At 47.2% G+C, this 14,300-nt stretch overlaps 1 pseudogene; it reads right to left on the minus strand.

Moving 5' to 3' along the window:
• Positions 1–13,012: 13,012 nt before the first annotated feature.
• On the minus strand, positions 13,013–13,919 carry LOC112614143 (annotated as a pseudogene).
• Between the last annotated feature and the right edge of the window lie 381 nt (positions 13,920–14,300).

Below are 14,300 nucleotides of genomic sequence, written 5' to 3' on the forward strand. Positions count from 1 at the left end.
GCCCCGATATTTTGTTTTTAACAAATTGGAGGTTTGTGGCAACCCCATGTCGAGCAACTACAGGTACCATTTTTCCTACAGCATGTGTTCATTTCGTGCCTGTGTCATATTTTGGTAATTCTCACAATATTTCATATTGTTTCATTATTATGGTATCTGTGATGGTGATCTGTGACCAGTGAGCTTTGATGTTACTATTGTGATTGTTTTGGGGTGCCACAAACTGTGTCCATATAAGATGGCAAACTTAGGCTGGGTGCGGTGGCTCACACCTGTAATCCCAGCACTTTGGGTGGCCCAGGCGGGTGGATCACGAAGTGTAGGAGTCCGAGACCAGCCTGGCCAATATGGTGACACACCCTATCTCTACTAAAAATACAAAAATTAGCTGGGCGTGGTGGCTCGCGCCTATAGTCCCAGCTACTTGGGAGGCTGAGGCAGAAGAATTGCTTGAACCCAGGAGGCAGAGATTGCAGTGAGCCAAGACTGCACCACTGTACTACAGCCTGAGTGACAGAGTGAGACTCTGTCTCAAAAAAAAAAAAAAAAAGGCAAACTTAATAAGTGGTGTGTGTTTTCTCACTGTTCCACCCACCAGTGCCCTTCCCTCATCTCTTTCCCTCCCCTCTGGCCTCTATTCCCTGAGATAAAACGATATTGAAATTAGGCCAATAAAAACCCTACAGTGCCCCAGAACTTAAAGTATAATAAAAAAATAATAATAAAAAAATCCTACAGTGGCCTCTAAGTGTTCAAGTGAAAGGAAGACTCGAATGTCTCTCATTTTTAATCAAAAGCTAGAATAAATTAAACTTAGTGAGGAAGGCCAAAAGTTAGGCCTCTTGTGTAAGTTAGCCAAGTTGTGAATGCAAAATAAAATTTCTTACAGGAAATTAAAAGTGCTACTCCAGTGAACACATGAACGATAAGAATGTGGAACAGGCTGGGCACTGTGGCTCACGCCTGTAATCCCAGTTCTTTGGGCGGCCAAGGCAGGCGGATCACTTGAGTCCAGGAGTTAGAGGTCAGCTTGGGCAACATAGTGAGACCCTATCTCTACAAAAATAAAAAGTGAGCCAGGGCTGAGTGCAGTGGCTCACACCTGTAATCCCAGAACTTTGGGAGGCAGAGGCAGGCAGATCACTTGAGGTTGGGAGTTTGAGACCAGACTGACCGACATGGTGAAACCCTGTGTCTACTAAAATACAAAAAAAAAATTAGCCGAGTGTGGTGGTGCATGCTTGTAATCCCAGCTACTTGGGAGGCTAAGGCAGGAGAATTGCTTGAATCTGCGATGCGGAGGTTGCAGTGAGCAGAGATCGTGCCATTGCACTCCAGCCTGGGCGGCAGAGTGAAAATTCGTCTAAAAAAAAAAAAAAAAGTGCAAGGTGAAGCAGCAAGTGCTAATGGAGAAGCTTTAGCAAATAATCCAGAGAATCTTTTGTTTGTTTGTTTGTTTGTTTTTGGAGACAGAGTCTTCTGTCACCCAGGCTAGAGTGCAGTGGCACAATCTTGCACTGCAACCTCCGCCTCCTGAGTTCAAATTACTCTCCTGCCTCAGCCTCCCACGTTGCTGGGAATACAGGTGCCCACCACCACGCCTGGCTAATTTTTTTTTTTTTTTTTGAGATGGAGTTTTGCTTTTGTTACCTAGGCTGGAGTGCAATGGCTTGATCTTGGCTCACTGCAACCTCTCGCGAGTAGCTGGGATTACAGGCGTGTGCCACCACACCAGGCTAGTTTTGTATTTTTAGTAGAGACGGGGTTTCACCATGTTCACCAGGCTGGTTTTGAACTCCTGACCTCAGGTGATCCACCCCCCTCGGCCTCCCAAAGTGTTGGGATTATAGGCGTGAGCCACCGTGCCCAGCCTAATTTTTGTATATTTAATAGAGACGAGGTTTCACCATGTTGGCCAGGCTGGTCTCAAACTCCTGACCTCAAGTGATCCACTCGCCTCAGCCTCTCAAAGTGCTGGGATTACAAGAGTGAGTCACCATGCCCACCCAACATATTTTCAGTGTAGATGAAGCAGACTCCAGTCCGAGCACAGTGGTTCATGCCTGTAATCCCAGCTGGGTGTGGTGGCAGGCACCTGTAATCCCAGCTACTCAGGAGGGTGAGGCAGGAGAATCACTTGAACCCAGGAGGCAGAGGTTGGAGCTGAGCCTCGGAAGGAGCCGAGATTGTACCATTGCGCTCCAGCCTTTGTAACAAGAACAAAACTCTGACACACACACACATGCACACACACACGAGCCTTCTATAGGAAGAAGATGCCATCTAGAACTTTCATAGCTAGAGAGAAGTCAATGTGTGGCTTCAGTGCTTCAAAGGACAGGCTGACTCTCTTGTTACGGGCTAATGCAGCTGGTAACCTGAATTTGAAGCCAGTACTCACTGACCTCTGGGGAAAATCTCAAGGACTTTAAAACTTATGCTGAATCTACTCTTGCTGCCCTCCATAAATCTGGCAACACAGCCTGGATGACAACACATCTGTTTACAGCATGGTTTATGGAATAGTTTAGGCCCACTGTTGAGACCTACTTCTTAGGAAAAAGATTTCTTTTAAAATATTACTGCTCATTGACAATGCATCTGATCACCACCCAAGAGCTCTGATGGAGATGTACAAGATTAATATGATTTTTATGCCTGCTAACACAACATCCATTCTGCAGCCCATGCATCAGGGAGTAATTTTAACTTTCAAGTCTTATTATTTTAAGAAATACATTCGGCTGGGTGTGGTGGCTCACGCCTGTAATCCCAGCACTTTGGGAGGCCGAGATGGGCGGATCACGAGGTCAGGAGATCGAGACCATCCCGGCTAACACGGTGACACCCCGTCTTTACTAAAAATACAAAAAAATTAGCCGGGTATGGTGGCAAGCACCTGTAGTCCCAGCTACTTGGGAGGCTGAGTCAGGAGCATGGCATGAACCCAGGAGGCGGAGCTTGCAGTGAGCCGAGATCGCGCCACTGCACTCCAGCCTGGCCAACAGAGCCAGACTCCATCTCAAATAAATACATAAATAAATAAATAAGAAATACATTTTAGGCCGGGTGCGGTGGCTCACGCCTATAATCCAAACACTTTGGGAGGCTGAGGCAGGCAGATCACCTGAGGTCAGGAGTTCAAGACCAGCCTGGCCAACATGGAGAAACCCCATCTCCACTAAAAATACAAAAATAGCCAGGCGTGGTGGCACGTGCCTGTAATCCCAGCTACTCGGGAGGCTGAGGCAGGAGGATTGCTTGAACCTGGGAGGTGGAGGTTGTGGTGAGCCGAGATCATGCCATTGCACTCCAGCCTGGGCAACAACAGCGAAACTCCGTCTCAAAAAAAAAGAAAGAAAAGAAAGAAAGAGGAGAGGGGAGGGGAGGGGGGGAGAGAGGAGGGGCGGGGCAAGGCAAACATTTTAATGCTGGGCGCCGTGGCTCCCACCTGTAATCCCAGCATTTTGGGAGGCCGAGGCAGGTGGATTACCTGAGGTCAGGAGTTTGAGACCAGCCTGACCAATATGATGAAACCCCGGCTCAAAGCAAAACAAAAAACAAAGTGTATGTCCTTGACCAAATCACCTAGCCTCTCTGTGGCTCACTTTTCTTTTTTTGAGACAGAGTCTCGCTCTATCGCCCAGGCTGGAGTGCAGTGGCCTGATCTCGGCTCACTGCAACCTCCACCTCCCGGGTTAAAGCAGTTCTACCTCAGCCTCCCAAGTAGCTGCAACTACAGATGCCCGCCACCACGCCTGGCAAATTTTTTTTTTTTTTTTTTTTTTTTTTTTTTTTGAGACGGAGTCTCACTGTGTCTCCCAGGCTGGAGTGCAGTGGCGCGATCTCGGCTCACTGCAAGCTCCGCCCCCCGGGTTCACGCCATTCTCCCGCCTCAGCCTCCCAAGTAGCTGGGACTACAGGCGCCCGCTACCGCGCCCGGCTAGTTTTTTGTATTTTTAGTAGAGACGGGGTTTCACCATGTTAGCCAGGATAGTCTCGATCTCCTGACCTTGTGATCCACCCGCCTCGGCCTCCCAAAGTGCTGGGATTACAGGCTTGAGCCACCGCGCCCGGCCTACGCCTGGCAAATTTTAAAAAAATTTTTAGTAGAGACGGGGTTTCACCGTGTTAGCCAGGATGATCTTGATCTACTGACCTTGTGATCCGCCCACCTTGACCTCCCAAAGTGCTAGGATTACAGGTGTAAGCCACCGTTCCTGGCCTGTGCCTCACTTTTCTTATCTGTAACATTGGGTAATTATAGCACTTACTTTACAGGATTTTTGCAAGGGTTAAATGAGCAAGGTCAGGACTAGGGGGAGGTTAATGAGGTACTCCTTTTAAAGCACAAAATTTAAGGAGACATCAAAAATCTCAATAATCAAGACAATAACTGGTTTTTTTTTTCTTTTTTTCTTTTTTTTTTTTTTTTTTGAGACGGAGTCTCGCTCTGCCGCCCAGGCTGGAGTGCAGTGGCCGGATCTCAGCTCACTGCAAGCTCCGCCTCCCGGGTTCACGCCATTCTCCTGCCTCAGCCTCCCGAGTAGTTGGGACTACAGGTGCCCGCCACCGCGCCCGGCTAGTTTTTTGTATTTTTTAGTAGAGACGGGGTTTCACCGTGTTAGCCAGGATGGTCTCGATCTCCTGACCTCGTGATCCGCCCGTCTCGGCCTCCCAAAGTGCTGGGATTACAGGCTTGAGCCACCGCGCCCGGCTTTTTTTCATTTTTTTAAGAAAGAGGCTAGGCATGGTGGCTCACGCTTACCTGAGCACTTTAGGAGGCTGAGGAGGGCAGACAACTTGAGCCCAGGAGTTTGAGCCCAGCCTGGGCAACATGCCAAACTCCGCCTCTACAAAAAATACAAAAATTAGCCAGACATGGTGGTGCATGCCTGTAGTCCCAGCTACTAGGGAGGCTGAGGTGGGCGGATTGCTTGAGCCAGGGAAGTCGAGGCTCCAGTGAGCCACGAGTGTGCCACTGCATTCTAGCATGGGAGACAGAGTAAGACCGTGTCTCAAAAAAATAAAATAAAGGCCAGGCACAGTGGCTTATGCTTGTAATCCCAGCACTTTGGAAGGCCAAAGTGGGTGGATCACCTGAGGTCAGGAGTTCAAGACCAGCCTGGCCAACACGGTGAAACCCCATCTCTACTAAAATTATAAAAATTAGCTGGGTGTGGTGGTGCACGCCTGTAATCTCAGCTACTCAGGAGGCTAAGATAGGAAAGTCACTTGAGCCTGGAAAGTGGAGGTTACAGTGAACCAAAATCACTCCACTGCACTCTAGCTCAGGAGACAGAGTGAGACTTCATCTCAAAATAAATAAATACATACATACATACATACATACATAAAATCAAATAAGAAAGAGATGGGGTCTCACTATGTTACTCAGGCTGTTCTCAAAATCCTGGGATCAAGTGATGCTCCCCCTCAGCCTCTCAAAGTGCTGGGATTACAGGCATTAGCTACCATGCCCAGCCAATAATCAAGACATATATTTTAATATAATTTTGTTTTTCTTTTTTTTGAGATGGAGTCTCTCTCTGTTGCCCAGCCTGGAGTGCAGTGGTGTAGTCTCAGCTCACTGCAACCTCCACCCCCTGGGTTCAAATGATTCTCCTGCCTCAGCCTCCCGAGTAGCTGGGATTACAGGCACATGCCACCATGCCCGGATAATTTTTGTAATTTTAGTAGACACAAGATTTCAACATGTTGGCCAGGCTGGTCTTGAACTCCTGGCCTCAAGTGATCTACCCACCTCAGCCTCCCAAAGTGCTGAGATTACAGGCATGAGCCCCTATGCCCAGCCTTAATGTAATTTTTAAAACTCAAAAATATTGCAAAAAACTCCATGATGAACAAAACATCAACATTTTAAATAATGACTGAATTTGACACTTGCGTGGGCACTTGCATGACTGGGGTTTACTGGTCTCACCCTAATCTCAGTCCTGTGGGATCCTGTCTGTATTGAAATTTTTAAATGAGATTCTACATATCAAACCTTAGAACAGTGTCTGGCACCATGCAAGTACTCAGTAAAATTATAATGATGAGGCCAGGTGCAGTGAATCACTCCTGTAATCCCAGTACTTCGGGAAGCCAAGGCAGGAGGATAACTTGAGCCTAGGAGTTTGAAACCAGCCTGGGCAACAGAGCAAGACCCTGTCTCTACAAAAATAAAAATTAAGGCCAGGCACGGTGGCTTACAAGTGTAATCCTAGCACTTTGGGAGGCCAAGGTGGGTGGATCACGAGGTCTAGCAACTCGAGACCAACCCGGCCAACATGGCAAAACCCTGTCTCTACTAAAAATACAAAAAATTAGCTGGGTGTGGTGGCACACACCTGTAGTCCCAGCTACTCAGGAGGCTGAGGCAGAAGAATTGCTTGAACCTGGGAGGCAGAGGTTGCAGTGAGCAGAGATCACACCATTGCACTCCAGCCTGGGTGACAGCGCAAGACTCTATCTCAAAAAAAAAAAAAAAAAAAAAGTAGTCGGGTGTGGTGGTTAACGCCTGTAGTACTAGCTCCTTGGTAGGCTGAAATGAAAGAATCACTTCAGCCCAGGAGTTTGAGGCTACAGTGAGCTCCACCACACTTCAGCCTGGGTGACAGGGCAAGGCCTGTGTCCAAAATAGATAAATAAATAAAATGATGATTATGATGGATAACATAATGATGTAAGCCACTGTGGGTCCTATTCTGTCTTCAGGTCAATGGTACACATAGTGTATTTGACACACAGAGAGAATCATATTTTAACCTCCATATGTCAGAATTTTTATCAGTAACAATTATGAAATAAAACAAATAATCATGGCCAGAAAGTAAACATAGTGAAAATCTTATTTTTATTTTTTTTGAGATGGAGTCTCGCTCTGTTGCCTGGGATGGAGTGCAGTGGCGCGATCTTGGCTTACAGAAAGCTCTGCCTCCCAGGTTTATGCCATTCTCCTGCCTCAGCCTCCCGAGTAGCTGGGACTACAGGTGCCCGCCACCGCGCCCGGCTAGTTTTTTGTATTTTTAGTAGAGACGGGGTTTCACCGTGTTAGCCAGGATGGTCTCAATCTCCTGACCTCGTGATCCGCCCGTCTCAGCCTCCCAAAGTGCTGGGATTACAGGCTTGAGCCACTGCGCCCGGCTACTCCGGAGGCTGAGGCAGGAGAATGGTGTAAATCCGGGAGGCGGAGCTTGCAGTGAGCTGAGATCAGGCCACTGCACTCCAGCCCGGGTGACAGAGCAAGACTCCGTATCAAAAAAAAAAAAAAAGAAAATGAAATAAAAATTACAATCCATAATGGAAAAGTAGGGGGCTATGCATGGTGGCTCATACCTGTAATTCTAGCAGTTTGGGAGGCTGAGGCAGGTGGATGGCTTGAGCCCAGGAGTTCAAGACCAGCCTGGGCAACATGGCAAAACCCTGTCTCTACAAAAATTGCAAAGATTGGCTGGGCACAGTGGCTCACGCCCGCAATCCTAGCACTTTGACAGGCCAAAGCGGGTGAATCACCTGAGGTCAGGAGTTCGAGACCAGCCTGGACAACATGGTGAAACCCCGTCTCTTCTAAAAATACAAAAATTAACTGGGCATGGTGGTACAGGCCTGTAATCCCAGCTACTTGGGAGGCTGAGGCAGGAGAATCGCTTGAACCTGGGAGGTGGAGGTTACAGTGAGCTGAGATTGTGCCACTGCACTCCAGCCTGGGCAACAAGAGTAAAACTCCATCTCAAAAAAAAAAAAAATTAGCTAGGCATGGTGGTGGGCATCTGCAGTCCCAGCTACCCGAGAGGCTGAAGCGGGAGGATTACCAGAGCCAGGGAAGTCAAGGCTGCAGTAAGCTATAATCACACCACTGCACTCCAGCCTGGGTGACAGGGCAAGACCCCATCTCGAAAAAAAAAGAAAAAACAAATGTTGGGGAGGGCGGGCACAGTGGCTCACACCTGTAATCCCAGAACTTTGGGAGACTGAGGTGGGTGAATCACTTGAGCCCAGGAGTTTGAGACCAGCCTGGGCAACATGGTGAAACCCCATCTCTACCAAAAATACAAAAATTAGCTAGTGTCATAACTTGGTCTCAAAATAAATAAATAAATAAATAGATTTAAAAAATTTTTTAAGCACAAAAGGGAAAAAAGTAATGGAGTAATAGTTTTTAATTATATTTATGGATTTTTTTTTTTTTTTACAAAAGGGAACATACGTACATACAAAAAGAAATACCTCCAAAAGTGTGGACTTGGCTGGGTGCAGAGAATAATTTGCACAAAGAATGACAGAATTGAAGCAATTCAAATTTTTTTCCCTTGATTTTTTTTTTTTTTTGTTTGAGACCGCGTCTTGCTCTGTAGCCCAGGCTGGGGTGCACTGGCACCATCTTGGCTCACTGCAAGCTCCACCTCCCACGTTCACGCCATTCTCCTGCCTCAGCCTCCTGAGTAGCTGGGACTACAGGCACCCGCCACCACGCCTGGCTAATTTTTTGTATTTTCAGTAAAGATGGGGTTTCACTGTGTTAGTCAGGATGGTCTCGATCTCTTGGCCTCGTGATCCACCCGCCTTGGCCTCCCAAAGTGCTGGGATTACAGGCGTGAGCCACTGCGCCCGGCTCTTCCCTTGTTTTTGCAGTTACTGTGCTATCACTGTTGATTTCAAATTTGTTGTTTAAATGCAAGGATGTGGAGACATGAACTACTCCCAAAGTGAGCTCCCATGATTTCGACCCACTGGGGACTCTCAAACTAAAGGTGTTTTGTAGCTGACTCCCTGGGTGCTGGGGGCCAAGTGTATAACTCAAAGTTATCCAAATTAGCTTCCATGTAGAATATATTACTTATTAAACGTTAGGTAATAAAAACATATGAATCTGCAGCTTACATATATTCCTAAAACTTACAGTAGTCCCTCTGCTTTGGGAGGCCGAGGTGGGAGGATCCCTTGAGCCCAGGAATTCGAGGCTGCAGCGAGCTGTGATTGTGCCACCACCCTTCAGCCTGGCTGACAGAGGGAAACTCTGTCTCTTAAAAAAAAAAAAAAAAAAAAAGAGCAAAAAACAAAAACCTCACAGCAATCACAACAATTAGTACTTTGACCAACAGAGGGATCTCTTTAGGAAGGATGATTTTACCACCAACATTATTTAGAATTGCCAAGCCATGGTGATAGTAAAAAGCAGACCTACCCAGTTTCATTGATGTTTCTATTTTATCTTTTTTTTTTTTTTTAACTTTTTTTTGTAGAGATGGGGTTTCGCCATGTTGCCCAGGTTGGTCTTGAACTCCTGGGCTCAAGCAATCCGCCTGTCTCAGCCTCCCAAAGTGTTGGGAGTACAGGCGTGAACCATGGCACCTGGCCTCACTAATGTTTTAAAATTCTCTACAGACAAAGCATGCCTTATTTCTTCCACATGGCAGACTCACCACCACCCTTACCTGATTCACCTCTGCCTCAGGCTACCAGTTTCCCATCTTTGGCCAAGACAAAGGCCCCTTCCAAAGCTGACAACATTCCACTACTTTTTTTTTTTTGAGATGGAGTCTCGCCCCGTCACCCAGACTGGAGTGCAATGGCACGATCTCAGCTCACTGCAACCTCTGCCTCCTGGGTTCAAGCCACTTTCCTGCCCCAGCCTTCCGAGTAGCTGGGATTGCAGGCGTGCACCACCACTCCCCGCTAATCTTTAGTAGAGACAGGGTTTCACCATGTTGGCCAGGCATGGTCTCGAACTCCTGACTTTGTGATCCACCCACCTCAGCCTCCCAAAGTGCTGGAATTACAAGCATGAGCCACTGTGCCCAGTCCTTTTTTTTTTTTTTTTTTGAGATGGAGTCTTGCTCTGTCACCCAGGCAGGAGTGCAGTGGCGTGAATTTTTATTTCCCGGTTTCAAGTGATTCTCCTGCCTCAGTCTCCCAAGTAGCTGGGATTATAGGCGTGCACCTTGATGCCCGGCTAATTTTTGTAGTTTTAGTAGAGATGGGGTCTCGCCATGTTGGCCAGGCTGGTCTCAAACTCCTGACCTCAAATGATCCATCCGCTTCAGTCTTGCAAAGTGCTGGGATTACAGGCATGAACCACCGCACCTGGCCAACTTTCTTTTATTAATTCTTTCTTTTATAAAAAGAGACAAAGACTACCTCTAAATCCACTCTTTCTAATTTTGGCTCCACAAGCTATTTCCAGCCAATGACCCTGGGTACGTCAGTTCATCTCTTTAAGCCTGTTTTCTCATCTGGAAATGGAAGTAACAGTCCCTGCCCATGCCTTACCCCTGTGAGGGCTCCATTAAGCAGTGGGGGAGAAGAGTGTTTAGAAAGAGGGAGGCACCACCCAGGTGGCAGGTGTACACAGATGGCAGGCCTCGACAACAAAGTTGATTATGTTCTTCTGAGGTCACTGGATCCAGGATCTGGGAGAGGGGAAGGGGATCTGGTGGGTGCTAGACTGCAATCACTGAGTTAGATTTTTTCCTTCCAGGAAAAGGCTAGATCCTCTTGGCCAGGAGGCAGAGGACTGATCACCATGACCTGGCCTGCTCTGCTGCTGGATCAGAGCCTGACTGGATAGAGAAGTTCTCTTCCAGTGGAAGGTGGCCAAGGAGTAGGGTACAAAGAAACACTGAAGCCCACTGGCTCTTGTCCTGGGAAGCACCCGGAAAAGAGCTTACCTATTTGTTTAACTGTCTTCCCCAAAGAAAATGTAACTTTTTTTTTTTTTGGAGACAGGGCCTCATTCTGTCTCCCAGGCTGGAGTGCAGTGCCATAATCATTGCTCAGTGCAGCCTTAAGATCTCAGGTTCAAACTATCCTCCTGCCTCAGCCTTCTGATTAGCCGGGACTACAGGCACATGGCACCAGGCATTTTTGTAGAGACGGGGTTTCACTGTGTTGCCCAGGCTGGCCTCAAACTCCTGGGCTCAAGCAAGCCTGCCTCAATCTCCCAAACTGCTGGAATTACAGGCATTAGCCACCGTGTCTAGCCAGAGAATGTAACTTTCTAGAGCGGGAGTCTTTTTTTGGGGGGAGCTCAAACAGCAGAAATTTATTTCTCACAGTTCTAGAGGTTGGGAAATCCAAGATCAAGGTGCTACCAAGGTAGATTTCATTCTGAGGACTCTTCCCTTGACTTGTCATCAGCCACCATCTTGCTGTGTGCTCACATGACCACATGACCTCTTCTTTGTGAGCTTGAGAGACAGGGAGTAAGCTATCTGGTGCCTCTTCTTATTAGGCACTGTCTTAGTCCATCTAGGCTGCTACAACAAAATACTTTACAGTGGGTAATTTATCAAAGACGGAAATTTATTTCTCCCAGTTCTGGAGGCTAGGAAGTCCAGGATCAAGGCCCCAGAAGATTTGGTGTCTAGTGATGACCAGTTCCTCATCCAGAGCACTTTCTATGTGTCCTCACACGGCAGAAAGGCAAGGCAGCTCTCTGGTGCCTCTTTTTTTTTTAAATTTCTTTTTTTTTTTTTTTTTTTTTTTTTTTATTTTTTTTTGAAACGGAGTCTCGCTCTGTCACCCAGGCTGGAGTGCAGTGGCCGGATCTCAGCTCACTGCAAGCTCCGCCTCCCGGGTTCAACGCCATTCTCCTGCCTCAGCCTCCCGAGTAGCTGGGACTACAGGCGCCTGCCACCTCGCCCGGCTAAGTTTTTTGTATTTTTAGTAGAGACGGGGTTTCACTGTGTTAGCCAGGATGGTCTCGATCTCCTGACCTCGTGATCCGCCCGTCTCGGCCTCCCAAAGTGCTGGGATTACAGGCTTGAGCCACCGCGCCCGGCCTTAAATTTCTATTTATTTATTTTTAGACAGAGTTTACCTCTTTTTGCCCAGGTGATCCGCTTGCCTCAGCCTCCCAAAGTGCTGGGATTACAGGCATGAGCCACTACACCCGGCCTCTGGTACCTCTTTTTTTTTTTTTTTTATACTTTACATTCTGTGATACATGTGCAGAACATGTAGGTCTGTTACACAGGTATACACATGCCATGGTGGTTTCCTGCACCCATCAACCCGTCATCTACATTAGGTATTTCTCTTAATGCTGTCCCTCCCCTAACCTACCTCACCCCCTGAACAAACTTTTTTCCAAAAGAGCCAGCTAGTAAATATTTTAGGCTTTTCAGGCCATATGGTCTCTGTTGCAAGTACTCAACTCTGCTGTTGTAGTGAGAAAGCAGCCATAGACGATACGTAAACGGAGCGTGGCTGTGTTCCAATAAAACTTTATTTATGGATACTACAGTATGAATTTCATATAACTTTCACATGTCATGAAATATTCTTCTTTTGACTTTTAAAATGATTTAAAAATCTAAAAACCATTCTTAACTTGCGAGCATACAAACACAGTAGGCCAGATTTATCATGTGGGCCACAGTTTGTGTGCCTCTATCCTAGAGGGCAGAGACCGTCTTCTCCACTGCTATATTCCCAGTGCCTAGAACAGTGCCTGGCATGTAGCTGGTGCTCAGTAACTATTTGTTGGTGATCAGCTGCTCCCTCTTCTGCCCCTTTTAACTCCAATTCCCTCCCCAACTCTTCCTGCTACTATATCACCTCTGCTGTCACCTCCTGTCCTCTCTGATGCCAGCAACCAAATTCAGCCTCACCCCCGGACTCCAGGACAATGGTACTGCTCTGTGGAGGAGCTCACTGCCTAATTCTCCGCCTTGCTCTCCTTCACCCTCTGCAGTCCTGGACCATCCCACCTGCATGCTTCTGTTCCTCCTCTTCCTCTCTGACCACTCCCTTTTTTTTTTTTTTTTTTTTTGCCAATTGCAGTGACTTTATTTTAAAGGGTTTTCAGACTTATAGAAAGGGGCTTTTTAGATGGGGCTGTGTCACTAGTCAACCATCTTCACTGTGGAGTCCTAATCACTATGATGCTTGTTTTGTAGATCACAAGGATTCATTCAAATTGTCTCTTCCATTCCTTCATAATAGGTTACGTGGTCTGAAAGTACACCCCTCCTTCTCTAGTACATTGCATTCAAACAGGTTGCTGCTACTTCTCTATTGTCATTCATCTTTTCATCATCTTCTTATTCCTCTTAGCACAGTTGGGGCATAACATATTATCTTCTATGCCTGGGGGGGGGAGGGGGTTGGGAAAATGCAGACAGGTGACAAGAAGAGAGAAATCATCCTCCTGTGAGTGGTAGGCACCCAGGCCTGACCTGCATGAAACTGCAGGCGCACCCAACCCTTTGTGTCTGCCGAGAGAAGTCTGCCATGGACCACACACCACCTGACTCCAGAGGCTTGCATCAAAAAGGCCTCAAGAGAAACAGGAATGGAACATGAATTCACAGCCTTAGGCTGAACAGCCCTTGCAGCAATTCTTGCCCGTGATGCCAACATGGCTCCCTCGCTGAAGTTATCACTTCAACTGTATTAGTCTCTTCTGCTCTCTCATTCATCTCATAAGTTTTCTGAAGCCTTGCTGTCTTGGTCACTGCCTTGCATTTCCTCGAACATCGCTGTAATCTGGTCCCTTGTGACACTTCAGGTATATCTTGCTGTTGTTCAGGGCAAGCATGCCTACAGACCCTCAGATAAACTTCGATTTTCTTGCTATTGGTACTCAAACTGAGTTGTTGACACCAGTCCCACAAAGAGTCCCAACACACCTTATTAATGGGAGGCAAAATGGTTGGCAAGGGAAGAGCTGGTATTTTGCATCTAGCTTTTTGTGGAGCTGTAAATTGTTCATTTGTTTGAAGTAGATGACCTTGATTGTATTTCATAGGCTTCTCCAGTTTGACACCAGAAGTTGAAGAAACACTTGGTTCCGTTTGTTCCATATTTGGATCATCTTTAACTGGCACCAATGTCAAAATCACACTTTCCTCATCATCTACTTCCCCCTCAAAGAAATTCTTCTTGCTGCTATCCAAATTTGAGTGTGACATTTTCAGCAACACCCGTCTTGCCCATTCGGTGATATGTTGTTTCAAAAATTAGGCTGGGCAAGATGGCTCATGCCTGTAATCCCAGCACTCTGGGAGGCCCAGGCAAGCAGATCACTTGAGTCCAGGAGTTCGAGATCAGCCTGGGAAACATGGCGAGACCCCTGTCTCTACCAAAAAATACAAAAATTAGGCAGGCGGTGTGGCGTGTGCCTGTAATCCCACCTACTTGGGAGGGGGTAGTGGGAGGACTACCACTCCCTCTTTTTTTTTTTTGGCAACGCAGTCTCACTCTGTGGCCCAGGCTGGAGTGCAATGGCACAATCTCGGCTCACTGCAACCTCCACCTCATGGGTTCAAGTGATTCTCCTGCTCAGCCTCCCG

This window comes from Theropithecus gelada, chromosome 1, assembly GCF_003255815.1.
Source record: "Theropithecus gelada isolate Dixy chromosome 1, Tgel_1.0, whole genome shotgun sequence".
In the NCBI taxonomy this organism is placed as follows: domain Eukaryota; kingdom Metazoa; phylum Chordata; class Mammalia; order Primates; family Cercopithecidae; genus Theropithecus; species Theropithecus gelada.